Genomic DNA, 24,336 nt, shown 5'->3' with positions numbered 1-24,336 from the left:
ACTGCAGCGGTGGTAGCACTGAGACTCAACCCCTACAGCACCAGGGAGTTACCCCTCTTCTTTCTGACTTAGAAAATGTGAAAGCATTAAATATCAAAATTACTGAAAGCAGCCACTAGAGTGGTTTTTATAAGGAGGCATACCTGGGCTTGTGGTAGGACAGGGTTGAGACAGCTTACTCAAGCAGACTAAAGGCTTGTAACAAGCTTTTTGTAACATAAGTGAATGTTTGCGATAGTTTCAGCAGGTGTGGTCTCTACACCAAATGTTTGAAGCTATTATCTTTATTATCTTTATAATCTTGCTACAGGACTCAAATGTCATCTATCATAAAGGAACTACTAGATAGGATTGTAGTACTTGAAGTTTAAAAATGTAAAAAACATTTAAGCGACATATCATCTGGGAAGATATACCAAGGACAGATACAAGGGGCAAAGTCATTTGTTCCACAAATATCTTCTGAGACTCTGCCCTGGTCAGGAGCTACTTTAGAGACTTGTTATATGGCGACTAAGAAGATGGTCTCAGCTGTCATAGAATTTATTGTGTATTTAGATTAACATTACTAGTAATACATACAATATACAGAGTCATTAAAGACCCACCATCTGCCAGCAAGCAGATGGGCAAAGGACATAAATAGAAAACTTTAAGAAGTATTGCTTAATAAATTCATTCTCTAGTCAATTTTATTAAAAGACCATGATATTTATTTATTTTTTGCTAATTAATGCTAAAGATAAAAAAAAGGAAAATCAAATGTTGGCATAATGGAGAGTGAAGCTTCTTCTGTCTTAGAAATAGAAGTTAATTGTTTTAAGCTTCTCACAAGGCTGTTAACAGCATGTATTGGGATTTTAAATGCACAAACTGTTTAACCCTGGGCACTCTAGCTCTAGCAAGAAAAGACTACAAATATGTTTGAAGATGTATGATCAAGGATGTTCATTTTAATCTTCCTTATAGTAGTAAAACAGTAGAAAACTGCCAAAATATAGTCATATAATAGAAATATAGACATATAACAGGCAATGAGCGACACTACGGCTATTGATAGATACACAAATGTGATATGATGATTAAAAAGGATCATGGATCTCTAGGAATTGACATGTAGATACCACAATGTCGTATATTAGATAGTATATAAACACTGTGGGTATATGTCTGAATGTGGGTGAATATAAAAGAAAAGGCTAGAAATATAGACTCCAAAACAATATTGGATGACAATATTAGGGGAATCTTTGCTTTGTTCTTTACACTTTTTTAAATGGTATTTATTAAATTTTGACAATGAATATGTTACTTACACATTGATAAAACAAAACTAATCAATAAAAATAAAATTGTTTTAAAATATTTTCTTTCAAAAGAATTTAGGAATAACCTTTGTTTAACTGGAGTTACGATAGTTGTGGTTTTATTATTAGGATTCTCAGGTTTTGTACATTCATATTTTTCCTGACCTAAGTCAGTAGGAAAATCTTTTGTAAATAATAAACTATTTCAAGAATTTGGTATGAAATGACAATCACAGAGAACTGACCTCATTTCCACAATGGTTAAAAGAATTAAAGAAAAAGAAACCTTGACAGGCAGCAGATGAAAGCCTGAGTGGCACTCTTTTTGGGGCGCTCTTTGGCCAGTGCAGAGGTGAGGAGATGGGGCTGGTGGGATGAGGTCAGCTGGGAATTTCCCCCTCCTGGCTTTGCCATCTTGTCTTACTCTTCCAGAGGCTATGTAAATTTCCATGCCTACTAGACTTCAGAGTGCGAGAGAATGACTCCCTCCATCCCTGCCCCTCTTCTCCTACTTCTGGAACTTGATCTTGTTTGTACTGTTATGGGGACATGAAGTCCTCGTGGCTCTGTAGCCATAAAGTGGCTGAAAGCCTCCAATTCAACCCAGTCTTTTGTGGGACTTAGAGACCTAAAGCTTATCCCATGTGCAACAGAATCACCCTATGACTCACTGTCCTGATCAGCTATGAGCAGAAACTACTGGGTCTTATGGCTTTGGATCTTAGGATGGTAGGAAGGAACAGGTCCCTCAGGGATGATGGGGTTATTGTAAGGCCATCCCAAGCACATATGAAAATAAAATAGATGAGTTAAATTATTATTGTGTAGACAGCAATATTTTAAGACACTTGGATATGAAAGTTCTTATTCTCTGAGTAAAGTTTACAAGGTATAAAATTAAGATGCTGAACTCGCTGACCTGGTACCCCCTCACCCCCCACCTCTCTTCCTTGGCCTGGGAATCCAGCAAGAGTATGGTACACACAGTAAGCTTCAGTAAGACCATGTGGTTTTAGGGGAAAAAAGAGACACAAAACTAGCAGCCAAACTGTAAACTACAGACGTTCTTTAAGGGAGGGGAAGGAAGAGGAATCAAAATGGGAGGGAACCACATGAGTTTGTACGGTGATGGTTCACGGGTGTCTTGGGGGTAATTTTATGGGGACACCTGACAGGAGAAATTAAGCATTGTTCAACAATGAACACTGTAAACATATATAAGTGATAAAAGAAGATCAGGTGCTCTAAACTTTATGGACCTGTGTCACTGTCAACAAACAATTCTATTTCCTTTCTTAGTAGAAAATTCATGATAGATATGAATTTGACTGCTTTTGCTTTGACTGCTTTGTGCTTGAGGCCATGGGGAGGAGAGGCATTGGTTATACTTCATGTTCCTAGACCTAATTATTGGTTTACTTGAAAAATTCACAAAATTTTCTAAACATTTTTTTTTTCAAAATGTTGAAATCTTTGCTATTATAAAATGGAAAACCTTATGAATTCTGAAGGACTTTATAATAATAAGTCTACGTATCTGGCTTGGAGGAAAAAATGACATGTTAAGGAAACACTTGTAGACTCCAGTTTCAGCTGTTATAGCATTTCTTTAAATAAAATGTAAAAGAATGTTACCTCAGATTTATGAATAACTGCTTTGTCCACGTTACACTCAAAGTCAGCATTTCACTGAAGAACTTTGTCTTCTATTGTTTTTTCTTCGAACTACTTTTCTTTCCAACTGATAATGTCGGGATTTTCAGGTTCTAACAGCCCATCCATAACAGCAAAAAACAAGCAGGACATTTGAGATAAGGAAATGATGAGGAGGTGCTTTTAGATGCTTAATGGTTCCTGAGTCTGGGCAGTCTTGGGATATTTGGAAGGGGCCTGTCGAAAGAGGAAATATATTCAAAGTGACATGCTATTACAGTGTTTGAATTTTAAGCTTGTGGTGAACCAAGTCACTTTATGGCTCATGTAGCAGAATTTGACATTAGATTATGTTAATGCTCACTCCTAGCCCAAGTCTACCCCCATGCTAATATACAACATTGCAGAAAGATATTTGAACAGGAGGAAAAATACTCTGTTCTGACAAAATAATTTTCCATATTTTCTGAGTTATATTTCTGAATTTGGGAGGACAACAGAACTTCATTTTTTTTTTTATAAAGTTTCTTTATTTGTGCATACCGAGCTGAGGTACAGGTCAGAGGTGCAGGGGCAGTGAGCAGATTCACCAGAGACAGAGTGGGGAGCAGAACAGGCCAACTGACAAAGTACACTGCTGAGAGGATGGGCGGGTCAGGAGAGGTCTGCCGCGCCATGTGGGTCACCTCCGGGGCAGGCGGGGATCAAACTCATGCTGAAGTGGCTTCAACCTGTTAATGCTGTGCTTTAACCCGCTGCGCCACCAGGGAGGGCCACTACAACCTACTTTAACAAATGAGTCTAGCTCTTATGTGGAAAGACGGACCCGATCACTATATATGGGTGCTGTTTTTATAGAGGCGTGAAGTGTGTGTAATTAACTTATAAAGTCAAGTGTGAACTGAGCAGAGCATTGAGACTGTACGGGCCATTTCTCTGATCCTAAGCAATCAGAATGTGACCTGTTCTCTAATGTGTCTCTCTGGTGAGCCCAGACATGCCCAAATTCTGAAGCTCCACAAGGAGAACTGAACTGACTAAAAACAGACTTGAAAATTAGACCCCAAATTTCTGTTACTGAAGGAGTGGGGGAACCAATAAGAGCCCACACTGTTCAACAAACCTCACTCTGCCCACCAGTACAGAGGGAGATGGTGGACAGTACCACTCTAAAAGTGAAAAGCACCTTTAACATTAGTGAGTACATGTTTAAACTGAGAAAGAATGTAAGGAGACAGACCAGGGATTCATAGAGCCATGATACAGCAATCTTGGGCTACGGAGGGTCCAGCTGAAAGGCCATCTCAGAGCTACTCCTGCGACGAATGTCCTCGTCCCAACTTTGGGCCTTCACAGCACTGGCCCTGGGCACTTCACACAATCCACTCACCTCCATTTAGATCTTATTTCATTTCATGATTCATCTCTACCTTTGCATCTGCAGTGGCCCTAGCTCAGATCTTGACCATAAAGCAGTAACAATATTTAAATGAGGAAATGAATGAATGCGGTATTCCTCAACACTCCTGGCGGGGGACTGAGGTGGGGTCCCGCCCCACCTGCTTTGGGACTGCTTTGATGGCTGGTGTCCTGCCTTAGTTACTCCGACAGGTGGTCACTGGCCGGAAGCAGTGGCAGGAAGGGTGAGTGCCTTGGCACAAATGCCGGAATGGACTTTAGGCCTTAGGGCAATTACCCTCTGCAGTCAGAAGTCTCTTGCCAAATGGTCACCTTTTATTATGAACAACTTTCTAAACCATAAAATACTCACTTAGAGCATTTCAATCAATATTTCTATTTCACAAGTAAGACATGGCCTGTCGACTCACAGGGCGCGACTTTGGGAGTGGTGTGGGGGCGGAGGAAAGACAAAGTCCAAGGAGAGAGAGAGAGAGAGATACCTAGGAGGGTTATACCTCTGGAGATGCAGCATCTAGTCTCACATGTATTGGTTATCAGATTCAGGAAAGGTGGGCGAATGTGTGGAGGAATTCTTGGAGGAATGTACATGGTGGGATGTGGCCTGGGGGTGCATAATTGGCACAAAGTGAATAGGGACTGTTGCCTGAGGACTCCATTGTAGCTGCTGATCGAAACACCCTGTCTCTAGTCCCTGTTTACACTTACCTTCCTGTCAAGGTGGCCTGGCTGGTTATGCTAATCTGGTCATAATGTCAGCTGCTGTTTTCAGCAGATATCTCACACCAAGATTTTTGTCCTGGTGAGAGGCCCCTGCCTGCTTCTACATTGTAGCTTGATCAGCAGCAACTCTGGGTGCTAAGACAACAAAGGGGACCAGGGGACCCACAAGGGCCCTTTTAGGAAAACTGGAAGATAAATGGATAGAAGGTGAAACGAATAATTTCAAGCCTATAATTCCCCACTATTAGCAATTGGACATGTGCCTTTTAAGGTGTAAAAGGCATAAAAGTTGTATGTATATGTGTATGTATGTACAAAATATGTGTGTATAAAATAAGTTTTGTATTGGGTGTCTGTGTGTCTGTATATATACACAAGTTATCTGTACATATACAACACACACACGTGCACACATATCTATATGGGCATACTTTTCTGGCATTTGTGGGAGTGATGGGAACTTTTCCTTAGCCTGCCTTGCACACACACACACACACACACATAAAATTATATTATTTTATCAAACATTTATTTACTTACATTGTTGTTCAGGTTTGTACAGTATTTGATTTGTCCTTCAGATGTAGTCCCACCACCGTATTGGGTCTATTTTCAAGTGACTGAAAAAATGGAATAGGCTGTAAGTTCATAGAAACGGATTGAAAGACTTTCAATATGTCCAACCTTACATTTTTCTACATGCAAAATTTATTTCCTTATTTGTATTTGAAAACAGCTTTAATTTTGATACCTCCCTCTCAAAACTATTTGACAAATGGTATGTGTAGTTTTGAATGAAATAATATAAGAATGAAAGGAGAAAATGTCCTTCTGTTTTCCAAAATGATGATATGAGTCAATAGCTTTTTAAAAGTGATGTATGTTAAAATCATAAAAAAAAAAAAATTTAGAGGCTGTTAACATGACCAGTAAATAGTGTTATTGACAAGCTTCTTGAACAGTAACACTCTTCTTGATAACAACGTACATAACTAAAATGGACTACTGATTTGAAGCATTCCAAGGACAATGCAATTCTTAGGATACAGAACAACTTTCATGTGGACAAAATAAACACAAACAAGAAGATTTTAAAACGTGGACTGGCATTTATTGGGTTAGGATTTACAAACATGGTTTCTTATTTCTCCTGCTGGCTTTCATTTAGAAAAATTCTGATAGTTGAAAATATAATATACATAGTGCAGGATTCAAGAACTCCAATGTTTAAATAAGACTGCAATTACCTTAATACTCCAAAGTTTAATGGTCCCAAGAGCCCATTACTTGACTAGTTTGCTTTCCAGTTTTTTTCCAGGATGATCATAGTTCCCGTTACTGTCTGCTAGAGGAGAGAGAACTCAAATGTTCCTTGAGGTTAAACTCTGTAACTGTTGGCTCCTTGCCACGCCTTCTGGTTTTGGTTGCCTCAAGTGCCACAGTGGCAAATCCCTGTGACTGGTGGGGTTCTGTGGTTGTTGATGGCCATGTTAGGACCACCCCACTCTCACAGAGATATGCCTCTAGCCAACCCTGCTGTGCACCTCTGCCAGTTAGCTCAGCTCATGATGATTCCAAGGGTGAGAAGGAAGGTGGCCTCAAGTCATCACATTGTCTATCCAGGGTATCTCATTGCAGAACTCCCAGCCCTGAATGGAATAGCACCTGAGATAGCTTTTCGATGTACAAGTACGTTCATTTTTATCAAGGTACAGCCAATGCACTTGGGTACATAAGCCAGGATCTTCCCTTTCTATGCAGTACAATGTGGATTCTAGAACATTCTATTCCAATGACATAGGCCTTGACACTAAGGGTCACTGGTATTGACTCGTCTCAACCACCTTCTCCCAGCCTTCAGCCCACTCCTCCCTGCCATTGCATCCTTAATTCTTGTTGGAGACAACGTTCCTTCCTTAGTCTGACATTGGTTTATTTTTAAGTGACAGAGGTGTGTGTGTGTAGGAGTGGGAATGGGGTAGGAGGTGGCAGGTAGGAGTGTAATTGGTGGTCATGGGAGAGATGGCTCCAGAATCATGACTGATAAGTTCTGTTGCATAACATCAAACTCTTCTTAAGGATTCAGGGAAAGGTTGAAGGAAAGAGAATGACCTTAAAGAATCACGATTAGTGCTATGATGAATTTTTAAAATAACCCACAGAACTGCAGGATTTTGTGACTAGAAAGACATTAAAGGCTATTTCACCCAGCTTTTCTACAGATAGGGAAACTAACTGATTTGCTTCAGGTCAGAGCTATTGGTAGAACCAGTTCTAGAATCAAGATTATCTGAGTCCAATCAATCTTGTATCCAGTATGCAGCAAATGCACTTCATTAATTAAAACCATTCTTCCTGATTATTCTTTTTGTGTGCAGGAAACAACATTTTACGTCTCTTTAGTCACACATACAAATAAAGTTTTAAAAATTAAATCAGAGTAACTATTTGCATTCACTCACAAATGATCAGGATTACAGGGTCTAACCTCAGTTTATCACTTTCCTAATCCTCTTCAAGTTTCTGTTTCTACCTTGTTAATACTTGGAGAACAACATTCTTCTATAACAGTAGGGAAAGAGTCCTATAGGGAGAAGCTTCATTTTTATCCAGTAAAAATGTGGGTGTAGGAGAGAATGAATTTGCCCTAACTTGTATCACACTATCACACTTATTAACACACTTCATGATGTGAGTTATAAAGGAAGTTGATAAGACCAGCTGGTGAACAGATACTAATATAATTACTATCATTTCTTGACCACAATTAAGTATTCCAAGCCAATACTATATCCACAGGTGAAAATTTGCTCTAAAATCAGGCAGATTCTTAACATAATTCCTTTTGCTACTGTAATACTTGCTTCACTTACCTGTTATGTGTGGAATATGTAAAAATGCTCAATTAGGTATCCAGTCAAGGGGAAAAGACCCCATATTCAGTTGCTGTGAAAAAGATAATATAAGCAAATCCCCAATGAAAGATTATGATTGATAGTAATAATGGAACTCGCATTTTTTTTAATCCAAAAGCAACATAAGTAGAAGGAATGTACTTATCCCGTTATAGAACTAATCCCTCTAGCTGAGATTATCTTCAAAATCCTCAAACATGTTCTGTCAGGTGGAGGAATATAAAGAATATAATTTTATGAGATTTACTTCTGAAATAAGAAAAATAATGTCTCCTTGTGTGTTTGTCTCCTAGATGTGGAAAATGTTTTCCATGTTTTAAAATTCTGCCTTAGAATAACCTCGAAGAGTAAATACTGTAATAGCCAATTACAAATGAGAAAAGTGAAGTTCAGAGTTTAAGTTACTCACATGTAGCAAGTAGTAGAATCTCGATTCAAATGATGTCTTTTGATTTTGATTTCTCCACAGAAAATGAAAGGAATTTCCAAGGAATACTATGCATATTTTTCAGAGACATCTTGAACAGTAGGCACTGTTCCATACTTATTATAAAATATTAGAGTTGCGATAAAAGTTATTCTCTAGAGTTATCTAAACTTCTTAATCTTGTTTTTTAACTAAATTGTGATTTAGTACCAGTTGCTTTTTCTTTTTGAATGTTTTAAGTTGGTGGTCTTCCCTTTTAGGCAAAGCAGAATAAATTGATGATCATACTATGACAGGTAAAATAATTGTGTCCAGAATTTTCATAATTCCATGTACTGTCACAGAAGTCACTATTTTTTTTTAAAGATTTATTTATTTATACAGAACCGGGGCACAGGCCAGAGATGTGGAGGGTGAGAGGATTCACCAGCGACAGAGTGGGGAGCAGAACAGGCAGATCGACGCAGTACACTGCTGAGGGGAGCAGCGGGTGGGTCAGGAGAGGTCTGACGCGCCATGTGGTCACCTCCGGGGCAGGTGGAAGTGACCTTAAACTTCTTAGTGCTGTGCTTTAACCTGCAGTGCCAACAGGGAGGGCCCATAAGTCACTATTTTTTAAATAAATAGGGACTCTGCAATATAGTAAGATAAAATGCTAAGAAGAAATATGAATTTCATGAACATCATAAATTATTGTTAAATGTAGTTCATTAAATTGTACTGGTTGAAAAATTATCCAAGTTGTGAACGTTCATTGAAAAAATTAAAACAATGAAGGAGGGTATGAATTCAAAAGTTTATATTCTTCTCAGTCCAAATCATTATTTGTCTATATGTATCTTTTCTAATTGCTCATTTTAAAAATAAGAAGTTCTACACATGACGACTAATAGAAATGGATGATCCTTGATTAGTCTTGGGCAAGAAAAAATAACTGTAAAGGGTACGATTGGGAACTTAACTTGATTCTTTATTTTTAAAATATAGAATCAATATTCACTTTCTTCAGGTGATTACTGTTGATTTAAAACAATATCCTTGTTTAGGAGTTCTGTGATAAAGTCTTAGGGTTGCATGATCATCAACTGATAGAGGGGGGTGGAGTAGCTATGAGGGAAGTAGAGAAGTAACTCAAGAAGAGAGAAGAAGGGAGGGAGAGAGAGGGCGCTACTGTGTGGGAATCTCACCAATGGGTGAATCTAGTGAAAGATATTTCAATGTGTATTGTGTTATTCTTGTAACTCCTCTTGATAGTTTGATAATTTTCAAAATAACAAGGATAAAGGGAGGAAAAGATAAAAGACATAAGAACATGTTATAATGAAAATAGCCACTTGAGAACATTAAATCTGGACTCTACCAATTACTTAGTCATTGAACATTGGCCCAGTTGTTTAATCTGTTAAGGGGTAATTTTAACCTCCTTAAGACAAAGATACTCTCCACTTTGTGAGAATTATGTGAGATAATATATAAGCAGGCTGACAGTATTTCCAACACATACTGCGTCTCCACCCTCATAAGTAACACCCACGTTCTTTAATAAAAATAATAACCTTTGTGAGCAATTCCTATTTACAGTAATGGTGAGTTCAGTTATTCAGATCATACCCCCACAGCTGAAAGAACAGTATTTTAAAAACCTACTTGAAACTGAAGAGATGACAAGACAAAAATCGTCAGGTCAAATGTGGGAGGAAAATGAAAAGAAAGTAAGAAATGTCATTTTTGCCTTTAGGTCACTATGTGACCCTGGAAAACCTTTAACAGATTTTGAGGACCTGGAACACGAATATCAAGGTCCTGAACTTGCTCAAACTGGGGAGCCAAACCAGTGGTGCTCTCAATGAGCTGAGATCTCAAACTTAGAGGAAACCCTACCCAAAACAACCAGCTCTGTTCAAACCCTCCGGTCAACTTATAATCCTTTATATCTTCAGGAAGGTCAGACCTTGAATTTGGTGAGGGTTGGTAGCATACCACTCTTGACAGAGGAAAACATAAATCCTGTCTGGAGGAAAGAACTTTTTTGGTAAACCTTGAATATATAGGCATATGCATAGCAATGCACATACTGCAGGTGTAAAGGGGTTACGCTGGGCCCTCCCTGGTGGCACAGCAGGTTAAAGCACAGCACTAAGAAGCTAAAGCCACTTCTGTGTGAGTTCAATCCCCACCCTGGAGGTGACCCACATGGTCCGGCAGACTCCTCCTGCCCCGCCCACTGCTGCTCTCAGCAGTATACTTCATCAGTCGGCCTGTTCTGCTCCCCACTCTGTCTCTGGTGAATCCCCTCACCACCCCTGCACTGTCACTTAGATGATATGATTGTGCACTTTTCTGTGTCTAAAAAAAAGTCCGTGCTTGCACAACACTGGTTTTCAAAGCACTTTTGTATTGATTGTATCTGGTTGTCACAATTCTGTGAGAAGATTAAAGTTCAGAAGGAGTGGGTCATAAAGTTGATTGGTATAGAACCTACACTAGAATTGAGGGCTATTCCTTAAGAGTTTTTCCATTCATAGGTGATTTATATTAGCATACATTTTAATAACAATTTCCATAAAACAATCTATTTTATTTGGAACATCAAATGTGCATTATGTGGGGGCACTACTGATTATAAAGAGGTATCAAACCATACATGACCTTGGAATTAGGTAGAAGGAAGCAGCTGTAACTTAGCTAATTCTCTACTTTATCTGTCAAAAAAGCAGGCACTACGATGGAATACTACTCAGCAATCAAAAATGATAAACGCATGCCATTTGTAGCAACATGGGTGGAGCTGGGAGGGATCATGCTAAGCAAAATAAATCAGAAGGAAAAGGCAAATATTAGATGGTTTTGCTTTTTGTGGAATAGAGAGAAAATAAAGAAAGAGTCAGGAAAAAGACAAAACTTGCAAGCTGATCATAGATCTGAGGCACACACCAGTGGAAAGGGATGGGAAGGGTCAGAACAGTGGGGGGAAGAGCACAAGGGACTGTGGTGATGAATCATGGATGCTATGGTGGTGGGAGAACCATGGTGACCGCACTTGAGAGGAGAAATCAAATATTGTACAAAAATAAACAACGATGGAGGAAAATAAATTAATTAATTAAAAAAAGAAGCAGTTGCGGCCTTCCCTGGTGGTGCAGCGGGTTAAAGCACAGCACTAAGAAGTTAAAGCCACTTCCGCATGAGTTCAATTCCCGCCTGCCTGCCCCGGGGGGTGTCCACATGGTGTGGCAGACCTCTCCTGACCCGCCCGCTGCTCCCCTCAGCAGTGTACTTCGTCAATCTGCCTGTTCTGCTCCCCACTCTGTCTCTGGTGAAGTCTCTCGCCGCCCTTGAGCCTCTGGTCTGTACCCCAGTTCTGTATGCACAAATAAGTAAATCTTTAAAAAAAAAAAAAGAAGCAGTTGCTAAAATGTTAGCAGTCACTGATAAAACTAATCTTATAAGTTGAATTGTGCCCCCTCCTGAATTCATCTGTTTGGTTCAACTGTATTTGGAGATAGGGTCTTTAAAAAGAGATATCAGGGTGGGCCCTGATCTAATGTGAGTGGTGTCCTTATAAGAAGAGAAATGTGACCACAGGTGAGATAGAGCAGAGACTATGTAAAGGCATAGGGTGGAGACAGCCGTGGGGAAGCCAAGGAGACAGGCCAGGAACAGAACCTTCTCTTCTGGCTCTCAGAAAGAATCAACTCTGCAGAGAACCTGCAGATGTATGTGACAGTAAATTTCTACCGTTTAGTTTACCCCAACATGTGGCCATGCATTACAGCCTTAGCAAACTAATATAGCAAGTGACTTCAAAAGGAAATAAAAAAGGGCCATTACTCTTCAGCAGTAGCCCAATGTAATCAGATGCTGGATTCGAACAGTGATGCTATCATCTTATAGCTAATCACTGACAGCTTTAAAATTTGTCTATTAAGACTTTTCAGGGAAAATAACTTTGCTATTGTATACTTGAACATTAGTGCCTATATATTTTTAGCCATTGAAACACTGTTTATATAACACTGTACTGCATTAACTGAGGTTTTATAGCCATGAAAATATATTTTAGCAGAATCCTTTTATAACTTCATATTATCAGAAGATATGTAAAGCCGTTGTCTATGAAGTAAGCTGATAGCAGTTTGAAATGATAAATTTCTCTTTAATAGGCCTTATTGCGCTTCTATTTTCGAGGATGATAATTTTGAAGAGTGGACATGAAAGCTAATATATTAACTGTCTGGAAAGCCACTGGGGCCCTGTCATAGATGCCCTTCTCAACCCGGCTGAATGTACCTGCACCATCTGGCCTTTCACTCATTAAATTCAACATTCCAGTGGAAAATGCTATTGGAATGTGCAAAGACTCAAACAGCAAGCCAGGACAGCTGCATCTGAGGCCACTTTTATTTTGAAACCAGAAAACCCATGCAAACAAACAACGGCAAGGCACATAAGAAGTGAATTAATGACAGTGTGCAGGCGATGACTCAGAAAGAACCAATTTGAATGGGAGTTTCGTACCTGCTCTTTAGGGCTGAAAGAGGTGGGTTACTAATCATCCTGGGTGAGATGGTAGATTTATATGAAAGTGTTTATATTATATTACGTGTAGGAAAATATTTTAGGACATTTACTATGCAGTGGTTTTTCTAAATCAATGAATTCCATTTATAACTCACTGCAAACTTCTCCTCCTTTCATTCTCTGTCTCCAATTTTCAATTCAGAGGAAAAAAAGACAATTGAAAAGTTTTCTAAATGCTGTCTTGTCATTACTAAGCCAGCTCACTGGAGGCCTGAGTGATGAAGTCTGGCCTGAGGCTGTTTCTGGAGTTGACATGGCTGTTTTCTTTGAAAAGCACACTTGATTGGAAACTGTCCATCTTGCCAACATTTCAATCAGGGAAACTAATGAAGATATGTGCCTGGAAAAATTAATTTATTCATCTGGTCCAAAAATGTTCATTCAATCCTCATAGGTTGAGTAACCATGAAAACGTTTATAATTAGCTTGGATTAAATGTTTTTATTAAAAAGAAACAAAGAAATTAAGAATGTTAAGGAAATAGGTCATATGACTAACTATGAAATAACATTAACTTTTGAATAAGCTTATTGTTGTTTAATTAAGGCATATTGATTTGGAGTATTTCTATTCCAAATTGGAAATATGCCGGATTTCTTGATTATATAAACTTTTATGCCTCTAAAGTGACCTATTGGAACACTGTCAATAATGTGGTTCAGTGTTTCATTCAAAAATAAATTTAACGATTGGTCCTTCCTCTATTAAAAAAAAAACCCTCGTTTATTTTATGGTCTTCCTTCAAGTGAATGAAAATTCGAGAAATGCTACCTGGCATAGTTTCATTTGTTTAAACTGGCTACTTTATAGCCAAGACTTTACTTACTAATAACTTTAATTGCATCAATCATTCACTCTAAATTTAACCTTGATTTTTTTTTCAGTTCTCATGGACTCCTGGTTATGAAACAGTTTTCTGATGCCAACAATGTGAGAATTCAATCTGTGGACCAGGGGACCAGGAAATGAGGTTCATCAGTCTTTGTTATCAAAAGTTTATGGAAATGCTAACAATTTACAGAGGCTTCTGTTAGTGAATCAATCTGCTTGCCATTACCACCATTAAATTCTGCATAAAATCCTCTTGACACCATCTCCAGGAAGTTTGCTAAGATCACTCATTAATGTTAATTTGTACAATTTGTATATAATCTAGATTTGGAAACAAAAAATATCCATTGCTGCGCTGCTTGATAATTTGGTTTTAATGATTAATATTTCATGATCTAGCTTCATAGTTAACGTAGCCCTCTGATAGGCACTGTCTTCTGTTCATATATGACTAGTCCTGGCACTTGCTTATCTTCTAATAGGACATTTGTATCTTAGAGCCCCTTCAACCTGCCCCCATGTGCCTTGCCTCTGGCATCTAACAGTTTGCTCTTTGTTTCTAGATCTCACATTTAAGTGAGATCATTCAGTATTTGTTTTTCTGCCTGACTTGTTGCACCCAGCACAGTCTCCACCACATCTACCCATGTTGTTCCAAACGGCAGGATTTCCCTTTTCATGGCCAAATAATATTCCATCTCATATATACCACATTTTTGTTATTCATTCATCAAAGATACTCAGGTTGTTTCCATCTTTGTACTTATTTTGAACAAGGTAGGGGTCACTGGATGGTTTTGAGAACAGGTGCAATACATGACCTCTCAGATAATAAGAATGGCCTTGTTTCTTGTTTGGAGATACAGGGCAGAGGAGGGAGAACAGTGACTTTAGAAGAGCTATTTGTACAGAGTCTTAAAAGTAGCTAACATGAGTTCAAGAAACTCTTTTCAGGACATTATTATCAGATATCATCTAAGTTCCACTAATCAAATAACTGCATAGTACTAGTAAATAAAATGTAAGTGCTTACATGCCTGTGGATAACACAATACATGTATTGCTTCTTTCTAAACACATTCTAGAAGTCAAACTTGGAGAGATTTTGTCAGGAAAAAAAGAGCCCTTTTTTTGGGTCAACTGGCAGTGATCCATCGCTTTCTATTGTCACTCGTGTCTCAGGAGAGATGAAAAGGAGGAGATGAAAGGGAGTTGGTAGGTGGGAGATGGGGCCATGGCAGCAGTTTGCATGTGTTTGAGGTGTGCAGACCTGGAAGCTGGCAGAGGAGCCTGTAGCACTCTGCAATCTGTCAATGTATATTTTCTGCTATTTTGCAGAAAGTTGAGAGAAAAGGAGAGGGGGCCAGAAAAAGTCACTTATTGAGCAGACCATGTATGGGGTGGAAAGAAGACAGGGACCACCTGAGTAGGGTGTTGTGCAGCAAGGCCTTCATCCAATGATAGTATTACCCATCTGGGAAAGTGATTTGTGATGAGTGAGATACCCACATAAGGCATTTTGCACAGGACCAGGTATATAATAAAGACTGAAGGTGTCTATTGTTCTTATGCTCTTTGTTTATTGCTTATGTATTTAAAACTTTGACTGTAATGATAATTTTATTATTTGGCTTCCCAGTAAATCAATGACTGAATTTAAACATGTTTTAGTTATTTTGCTATCTGCTCAGTCTCAAGTTCTAGTTGGGGGTCAATCATGTGCATTCTGGAATCTTTAGCACCGGGGACAGCCATTGTCCTTTGGCTCCTCTGGCCCTCTCAACTACCACATTAATATGCCGCCATCATGGTGATGCTTGCAAAGGCTGGCAAAAATCTAGGTGACCCCAAGAAAATGCTCTCCCCTCCATAAAAGTAGCAAACAATGGCCCTCCCTGGTGGCGCAGCGGGTTAAAGCACAGCACAAAGAAGCTTAAGCCACTTCCGCATGAGTTCGATCCCCGCCTGCCCCGGAGGTGACCACATGGCACGGCAGACCTCTCCTGACCCGCCCACTGCTCCCCTCAGCAGTGTGCTTTGTAGACCTGCCTGTTCTGCTCCCCACTCTGTCTCTGGTGAATCCTCTCACCCTCCACATCTCTGGCCTGTACCCCAGTTCTGTACGAATAAATAAATCTTTAAAAAAAAAAAGTAGCAAACAATGAAGAAGGAAATGCCATAAAATGGAGAAAATGATAGCAGTGGAGAAGAGATTATCATCTCTCAATAAAGAGGCCAGAAATCTACCAAACATACCAAAGAACCAAAGGAGGGATTGGTTTCCCTAACAAAAAAAGGTGTGTTTGCCACATCAACCAAGAAAGCTGTGGTGACCCCTGGCAAAAAGGCAGCAGGAAGTCAGTTGCACCTGCCCAAACAGTAGCATGCATGGAGAGGAGGGACCATACCAGGCAAAATGGTGGCCATGACTCTTGGTATGAAGTAGGCAGTCCCCTGGCCAACGGAGGAAAGGATGGCAATAGTCCCAGGAAGGGAGACAGTGGCAGGGTGATGATGGCAACAGTAAAGGGGATGAGGAGGAGGATGAAGATCCTGGAGCCAGGAGTGATGAAAGTCACAACAGCTCCAGCATCAGATGATGAAAGCGAGGAGGAGGAACACGTTCTGGCTCTGAAGAAAACATGGAGTCTTGCACCAATCAAAAAGAAGAGCGCCTGCAAAAGCTGTTCCCATGCAGCCCATGAGTAGAGCTGAAGAGGTTGACGAAGAGGATGAGGATGAAGATGAAACTATCAAAGAAGCACCTGGAAGATGAAAGAAGAAAAGGCCAAAAAGGACTCCTCTCCTGAGTGAGGCAGAGGAGTAAGAGTGGTCACCACAGAATCAACTGCATCTTCAGTCTTTCTGCTGGAAACCTGAACATTAGTAAATTGGTTGAATTTAAAAAAGGTATTAGTGACTTTTTAAAATTTGGTAACACTGATCTCACTGTTGTGGCGGTGAGAATCAGTGTAGGTAGGAAGTTTGTTGATGCAGATTTTGAATCTGCTGAAGACCTGGACAAAACCTTGGAACTAACTGGTTTAACAGTCTTGGGCCATGACATCAAATTAGAAAAACCAAAGGGAAAGAGACAGCATGAAAGACTGAGAGGCAAGAGCACATTTCTAAAAATCTGCCTTATAAAGTTATCCAGGGTGAATTAAAAATGTTTGAGGATGCTGTGGAGATCAGATTGGCCAGCAAGGCTGGAAAGAGTAAAGGGATTGCTTCTGTTGAATTTAAGACAGAAGCGGGTGCAGAGAAAACCTTGGAAGAAAAGCTGGAAGCAGAAATGGATGGCGATCCTTCTCCTCTCCTATACGGGAGAAAGATCAAAGAACACCACAGATGTGGACAGAATAGCACTGGAATGGGAAGTCCCACATCCTACTTTTAACTAACTGTTCCTACGTTGCAACAGGAGAACTCTTCAGAAGTAGTTGGGAAGGCAGATTTGATCCTAGAACTCCAGAGCTCAAATAACAAATCTAAATGGTAAATCTATAGAATTTCGTCATTTGCAATGCCAAGAAATGTTACCTTTCTGTAATAAAAGGGAAACTCAGAGCAGGGTGATCAGACTGTAGGTACTAGTGCTCAGAGGTCACCCAAGGCCAGAGGATAGCCATCCTAAAACTCTGCCAAAGGTCTGTCTGAGGAGACATCTCCATTTGAGGGAGCAGAGTCACTGACCACGAGACTGGGTCCTCAAAGGATCTGGTTTTGTTAAATTGAGATGAATGCTTCAGACTCCCTGATGAATAATACACCCAATGCTTAAGTCCTTAGATGATTAGCTAATCTACTTTGGAAGGCTTACCTGCCTTTCCCTGAGTTTCTCTCTGGGGTAGAGTGTGACATGGTAGTTTAAGCAAGCACAATGTTTTTATTTTTTAAATTAATTGTATATATTTTGAAGGATTTATTTGATTCATTTATGCATACAAGAACTGGGGTGTAAGTCAGTGGTATGGGGGTGAGAGGATTCACCAGAGACAGAGGGGGAAGCAGAACAGGCAGATGGGCTGAAATATACTGCAGAGGGGAGCAGCGGGGAGACAGGAGAGGTCTGCTGCACTTTCTGGGTCAGCATTCTGGCTGGGGACCAGAGTTGTGCTGCAGTGGGTGGAAATCGCTTGATAGTGCTGAGACTTAACCTCTGTACCACCAGGGGGGCACCCCACAATATTTTTATTTTAACCACACAAAAATATAAGAACAGGCCCAGCACCACATCGAGAGGAAATTCAGCAAGAGGCAAATGGAGAGTGGCCTGAGCTCTGCGGGCTGGCTAGGAAGTTAACATTCTCTATCAGCAGTTTGCATCAAAAGAAATGCCTTCATGATGACTTTTGAAACTAGTTTCTATTTTCCATTAGAAAAAGTCACAATTTCCTGCTATTAAAAAAAAAAATCTAGCAAACCCAGAAAACAAAGTTCGCTTGTTATAGTCTCTCATCCCTTTGTGTGTAGTGAAGGTATATTAATTTCTATCCATTACTATCTGGGGGAGCTTTTCCAGTTTGGGCATAAAGTTACACATAGTAAAGGCTTTCCAAGATAATTCATTTGGGGCAATGTTTATTGTTCTTCATTTATAAAACCTTCAAGGCATGATAAGTGTAGGCTCGATGTAGGAAGATATAAAGAAGACAAAAGAATCACCTATAATCTTTTTCATCTAGAGATAACTCATGTCAACATCTTGGGTTTGCTCTTGGTGGTTTTTAAGACACATTCCTTTATGGTTACATCTAAGTTAAATAACATAGATAACTTTTTACATAATTTGTTCTCTTATCATAATATCTTAAGATTTTTTTATGCTACTAAAAATTCTTTGTAAGAGCTGCTCAATTCCCTCATCCTGTATGTATCATCGTTTATTCATCTAGTCTTTCATTGCCATAGTTGTCTTTTTTTTGCCAAAAATGGTGAATATTTTTCTGCACAACATTTTTGTCAGTTTATTTCCTCAAGATTGGTTTCTGAAAAAGGAATTATGGGCCAAGATATATGAAAACTTCTAGGGGTCATGATGTCTATTGGCAGCGTTCTGTCCAGAAAGATTTAGAATTTGTCCTCAATGGGACTTCACAGCATGATGGGATTCCTGGCATTTGTTTTTATAAAAAATGTTATTATTTTAGAGGAATTTAAAACATGTTATTCACATTCTGTTTCAGAAAAAGCAGAGCAACACTAAATATTAGTTATAATTTATAAAAACTGAAAATAGCCATAAAAAAGCAAATTATTGTCTTAGGTATACAGAAATAGTGTATAAGAAATGTGCACCATACAGGAATATTTTGATTTTTTTTTTTATGGTCGCTGTATGTCAGGTAAGGAAGTCCGTTGATTGCAACTGGAATTTTTCAAACCCTAAGATTTAAAACCATGGTATTAGAAAATTAAATGGTCATTAGATAATTAAGTGGAAGAAACTTGATTAGAATTGCTTGATTATTATAGAATTGATTATTATTAGAATTACTTGACTATTCTAAAAACAATTTTTTCTTTTTTTATTTTACAACAGTTTATTTTTACATCATTTTGTACATTTTTTTTCCATCTCAATTGTAATCCCCGCGGGTTTCCCATCACCAAGTCACCCGTGTGCCATCACCATAATCCCGTGCACTTCCCTCTCCACCCCCCCGTTTTTGATCCCATTCCCCACTCCACCCCTGCAAAATGTCTTTGGTATATGATTGTTCATTATTCTAAAAATAATTTTTTAAAGATTTATTTATTTATGCATACAGAACAGGGGTACAGGCCAGATGTGCAGGGTAATTCACCAGAGGCAGAGTGGGGAGCAGAACAGGCAGGTTGATGAAGTACACTGCTGAGGGGAGCAGCGGGTGGGTCAGGAGAGGTCTGCTACGCCATGTGGGTCACCTCCAGGGTGGGGGATCAAACTCGCACTGAAGCAGCTGCCACTAGTTGCAGTGCTGTGTCCTAAGCCATTGTGCCATCAGGGAGGGCCAAAAAAAAAAAAATAAATAAATAAAATACAGCTTTAATAATGAATACCTCATTTGAAAAATGACGAATTTCGAAAGACTAAAGAGTTTACGTATTTTTTGTGGTTTCCTTTTTCTGAAAGAACAACTAAGAAGCAGTTATTTTAAATGGTATGTGCTAGGATTTAGAATAGCAGTTCTCAAGGTGGGGTCCTTGGCCAGCAGCAGGAACATCAGCAGGGGTTTACTAGAAAGGCAGATTCTTAGGCTGGAGGAACTAATGAATCAGAGTAATCTGAAAGTGGTGCCTGGCAACCCTTCGAGCCAGCTCTCCTTCGAAACAATCTGTATGTAGCCTCCAGTTTGAGACCCCGATTGAGGGTTAAAAAGCTTGTCAGTTTGCCCACCTTCTCACCACCTCTTGGTCAATATAGCAAACTGCCACACATTCCACAGAATAAGGGATGTTTCTGCTTTGCAAGCTTTTCTCATTCAGTGTTTGGAGGCGTCACTCAGTGGACTACTACTTGACTATACTGTGATGAAAGAGGGCATATAAATATGTTCAAATGCATGTTTTACAACCTTTTCCCTATATCTCACTTTAGAAGAAGGAAAGAGTCTTTGATACCCCCAGACTTCATAGTGTCAATAGGATACTAGTTGGAGACTCAGAAAAAGGCAAGAGAAAGATAAACTGCTCTGTTTAAGATCGGCCTAGGACTTACCCTGGGAGGAGCGGGCAGCTAGTCCTCTGTGAAGAGAATCTGGGAGACGTGCAGGACCCCAGGCGCCTGGCACAGTTGTGAAATATCTGGGCAGCTTCTCAGTGGCTTTGCTGCTCCCCAGGAGTTCCTCTTTCCGGGCTGCTGATCCTGGTGGTGGGTGGCTGCTCCTCATTGCTGAGAGCCTCAAAGGGCATTGCATCACTGAACTTCCCAACCCAACTGCATGCACCAAGTAAGGCTCCTCTTGAAAACAACTAAGACTCGAGTGGTGAAATAACCTGCCCGTGGCACCTCTGAGATGGGAGTCAAGAGCAGGTCAAACCAGACCTGCCTGATTCTGCAGGTTACGATCTTGATCTCAGTCAGTGTGCAACAGCGCCGAGACAGCAAGTCCGCGAGGGGGGCCCCAGGTTCCCAGACCCTGCCTTCCACCTCCTCCAGCCAAGCCTGTTCTGGCAGGTTACATCTGAGGTGCTCCTGGCTCTGTGGGGGTGGTAGGGGTGGGGAATCCTTTCAAGAAGACATTGAGTATAATTCAAGGTAACCTCGTTCTGGAAGAGCAAGCTGAAAGAGGTAGCTCTTCAGATAGATGTTGACAATTCAGGATGATCTTTCTAACTGCTGCTAGATGGATGTGAGGTATTTTGGAGTGGGCTAAGGAGAAGTGGCAGGTTAGGATTAGCCCAGACTGGGTTAGAGGTTCCCTCCTTTTTGTCCTGGTGAGATCAGCATTTTCAGAACTAACTGTTGAGCGTCTACTAAGCACCCAGGGATAACGCTGGGATACAAAGACTGACTTCAAGAAACTCACAATAGAGTGTGTGTGTGTCTATGGGGGGGAGGGACTAGAGATGCAATAACACTATAAAACATTCTGGGAATGATAGTGGAAGCAAAAAGTTACAGAAGACAGAGGAGAGGCTCCAAACCAACTTGGGGCTATTGGGGAAGGGTTCTCTGTGATGGGAGTAACTTTACTTATTCTTGAAGGATAGACGCAGGTCAGGGTGGAGAGTGTGTTGGGCGCACTGGTGGGACTTGTGAGGAGATGACTCCTTTTGGGATTGCTTCAGCATGAGGCTAGTGTGTGGTGAGACACTTCACTGGATGGCTTCAATTTCTTAGATATTGTGCTTAAGCTGCTATGGGCTACAGGAGGCTACTAAATGCTCTCAGAATAGAAATGATGTCAGTCAATTTGCATTTTAAGTGTGTGATCTGGCCAATGAATGTTCAAATTGAGGAAACCAGATGGGAAAGAGAGTTGCTGTGAATTAACGGCTAGGTCCCAGTGACCTGGTTGTCGTTTGTCTCTGAAGTCTTGAGCTATTTTCTTTCTTTTTTAAGAAAGAAAATATGTGTACATGTTCCACTTTTCCTCCTCCAAACCCCTGTGTCCATACACATACACCTTCTCTTCACCACTGTTCCTTCTGGTAACTTGGAAAATCCAAGATTTGATACTGCTATATTTTGCTAGTGCATGTTTTCCTGTTATTTATATTCCACAGATGAGTGAAACCATCTGATAACAAGTCTTTCTGACTTGTTTCCCTTAACATAAACCCTTTGAGTTCTGTCCATTTTGTTTCAAAAGACATTATTTCACCTTTCAAATTTCCATGTAGTGTTCCATTGAATATCGTTTCCACAATTTCTTTACCCATTTCTTTGTTGACAGGCACTTAGCTTTGTACTGTTACAGGGTAGCCCAGAGTGGACTGGGTCACCTGTCTATGGGGCCTCACCCCCGCCCTCACAATTCAGTTATACTGCAAGTACACACGAAAGGGTCAATAACGGGTTTATTTACAAAAGGGGAAAGGAATAGGAAATAACCCAGGGAAAGAGAGCTGGATACAAAGTAACTGGAATACCTTATCGACTTGGCTGACTGAACACACCGAGTCACACTGTTTGGAGAGCCGTTTCCTGAGCGAGAGAGCAAGAGATGCAATCATGCCCTATTTATCCCCCAAATGTCCCAGAATTCCTGCTAGCTCCGCCCTTGGGTCCTCGCAGTTCTCTCCCTGGTACTGCTGGGAGTTGTAGTTTCCAATCACTGGAGTAGGGGTTAGGGTCCAGAAAGCTGGAGTAGGGGGTGGAGTCCACAAGACTCCACAGAGTTCCTTCAGCACATCTTTCCCCTTAACAGTTCCATGACTTGGCAATTGTGGACAGACTGGCCATGAATATAGGCATATATAGGTTGTTTTCTATTAGAGTTTTCGTTTTTTTTTTTTTTTTTACTTCCGATTAATTTTAATGATTCTTATACTTAAAAATTTTTTTTAAAGATTTTATTTATTTTTGCATAGAAGAACTGTGGTATAGCCAGAGGTATGAGGGTGAGAGGATTCACCAGAGACAAAGTGGGAAGAGAACAGGTGGATCTACTGAAATACACTGCTGAGGGGAGCAGTGGGCAAGACAGGAGACCATGTGGGTTAGCAAACTGGCCGGGGTAGAACTCAGGCCACTGTGGTAGCCTTCATGGTGGTAGCTGAGACAACACTTAGGCCACCAGAGGATCCTCTTTAAATTTTTTTTTTTAACATACACATAGAAATGGAGAAAATGGATAAATATATCAACCTCTCAAAAAAAAAAAAAAACACATACAGAGTTCTAAGCCATAGTCCCTTACCCTTCCTTACTTTAGTTTTGTTCTGCAAGTCACCATTTTGAGTTGTTTCTTGCAGTTACTTTTCTTTTCAAATTAAATATATTCAGTTATTTTAATGGAGGCAATGAATATTTGGTTGCTCCCATCAGGCATTACCACTGTAATGTACCACCACCAAATCACCCATAGTCCACTGCCATGGCCCAAAGTGTTTCCTTCTCTTTGCTCTTACCCCTTCCTTATCTCCAACCTGCTTGGATCTTCTTGTAGTTACTTCTGCATTTTCAAATTATATCCTTCTGTCCCTAGTTTGCGATGTTAGTTAATCCATACTGTCAATGGATTTCCTGTCATATTACACCAAGATATTCCCGTTCACCTCCACCAACTTTTTCAGTCACCTTTGATTATTTTTTTAGTTCTGCTGTCTGTTGCCCATCCATTTACATTGGTCATGAGTCTGCTATCCACACTCCACACTCAGTCTCAAGCAAATAGTGCCAACAAAGCATAGAAGTCAAGAGAGGGGAGCTGGTCACAGCTCCTGTCCAAGGAGACTCTCCTCCCACAACAAAACTGCTCATGTCTCCTACTTGGAGAAATGTTTAATTTATAAAATAAATACACTTTAAAACTCTACCTTGTAAGAAATAGAACTCTGTGTATGATACAGGATTCTTGTCAGAGAACAGAGTCAAAATGTACTTACCAGGTAGTATATGTGACTTTTAACCTTTTCTTTATCCCTTAAAGTGGTGATGGCAGAAACATCAGAATTAAAGGCAAGGATTTTTTGGTAATGAATAAAAAACCAGACATAACTGTACATTTCCTACAAGAAATTTTTATGTAAAAATATTTAAAAAATGTAATCCCCTCTCTCATCTCAAACCTCCCCTCTTCCCCATCAGAGCTTAACAGGAATGTGAGCACAGAAACTGTTATCTTCCTTTCTGTTTTCTTTCCTTGGTTTCATTATAAGTAGGAAGAGGGGAGGGCTGGGAACACAATTACTGCTCCCTCAGGTAGATCATTGCTGCTTCTTTAGTCAGAACCGATGGGTCACTGGTTCTCTCTGTGTATGTCAAGCCTGACTTTCCCATGAGCTATGTAAAAGAGTTTTTGGAGCTTCTGTAGAGCTTGCTCATTGC

This window comes from Condylura cristata, unplaced genomic scaffold (assembly GCF_000260355.1).
Source record: "Condylura cristata isolate star-nosed mole 26May11 unplaced genomic scaffold, ConCri1.0 scaffold00001, whole genome shotgun sequence".
NCBI classification, from domain to species: Eukaryota; Metazoa; Chordata; class Mammalia; order Eulipotyphla; family Talpidae; genus Condylura; species Condylura cristata.
Note: the sequence above shows the minus strand (reverse complement) of the source record.